Below are 1,228 nucleotides of genomic sequence, written 5' to 3'. Positions count from 1 at the left end.
ATTTACAAAGAATATTTGTCAAACAACAGAATGGATTTCTTCGCCCGAGGTACAAACGTAAATTGTACTATAGTAAAAACAACTGGAAAAATTTAGACGAAACCCAAATTTGATAAAGAAAACAAACATTTGTCGATCTATAAATACGAATTTTATTCCCCGAAAGATTTTTTAAAAATCTCTTCGAAACACTTTTAATGCAACAATTTAATGGAAGAAAAATATTTGTTATAAAAATAAAAATAGTACAAATTTTACATACAATTCTTGTACGTAGACGCCAGAGAGACAGACAGATACCGATGTAAAAACTTTTTCTTCTGATTCAAGGAGCCTCAAAACGTCGAAATTTCATGAAATTCGCGGAAGTCATTTTTCGCATAAAACTCTACTCATTATGGATGAGAATGTGATAAAATAATCATGGGGCCTTGAAAAAGTAGTGTTTTTCGCCTCTTGACTTTTTTCCATATCAAGCTTTTTTTGCTTCGAATGTCCATTTTCGTTTGGTTTTTTGGATTTTTAAAATCCTTTAACTTTGGTAAGTTTGATTTGATCAAAAAAAGTTGTCAGGATAAATTGTTCATATTTTTTTGTACCATAAATGGCTGTGGATAGAATTTTCAAATTTTTAAAAAATTGGTCTCAAAAATTTTTAAAAAGCATCAACTTTTTGAATTTTTATCAAAAATGGCTGTTTAACGAACTCGATCTTTCTTTTTGGTTTTTCGAACAGTGTATCAAAGCCCAATCCAATCGGACCAGTCTTCTGAAAGTTATCCGGTATACAGACAACTAAAACAACGACGACACCGGGCAGACAAACAGGCCCCGACGTAAAAACTTGTTTTTCTGACTCAAGGGGCCTCAAAATGTCGACATTTGATAAAATCCGAAAAACTTATTTTTCATTAAAAACTAATACCTTCTCATTTTGCATAAGAATATAAACATTTTTAATAAGATTTGTAAAAAATCTTTCAAAGAATAAAATGATTGCCCGGTAAGTTACAACCGAAAAATTACAATTTCAAAAAAATGAAGGTTCTAAATATTGAGCTGGACTTGAGACCGGGACAAATCGTCACACACACAATTCGGAGTGACAAATTTAAACTTGGAATGTTACGATTATAATTGTTTTATTTGTTTTTATTTGTATTTCGAAGATAAAAGTATTTTATTTTTATTCTTAAAGAACAGTTAAATAAGCATTAATTTAGAAAAA

Source organism: Belonocnema kinseyi, chromosome 3 (assembly GCF_010883055.1).
Source record: "Belonocnema kinseyi isolate 2016_QV_RU_SX_M_011 chromosome 3, B_treatae_v1, whole genome shotgun sequence".
Classification (NCBI taxonomy): domain Eukaryota; kingdom Metazoa; phylum Arthropoda; class Insecta; order Hymenoptera; family Cynipidae; genus Belonocnema; species Belonocnema kinseyi.
The sequence above is the reverse complement of the archived record's forward strand: the minus strand, read 5'-3'. Positions refer to the sequence as shown.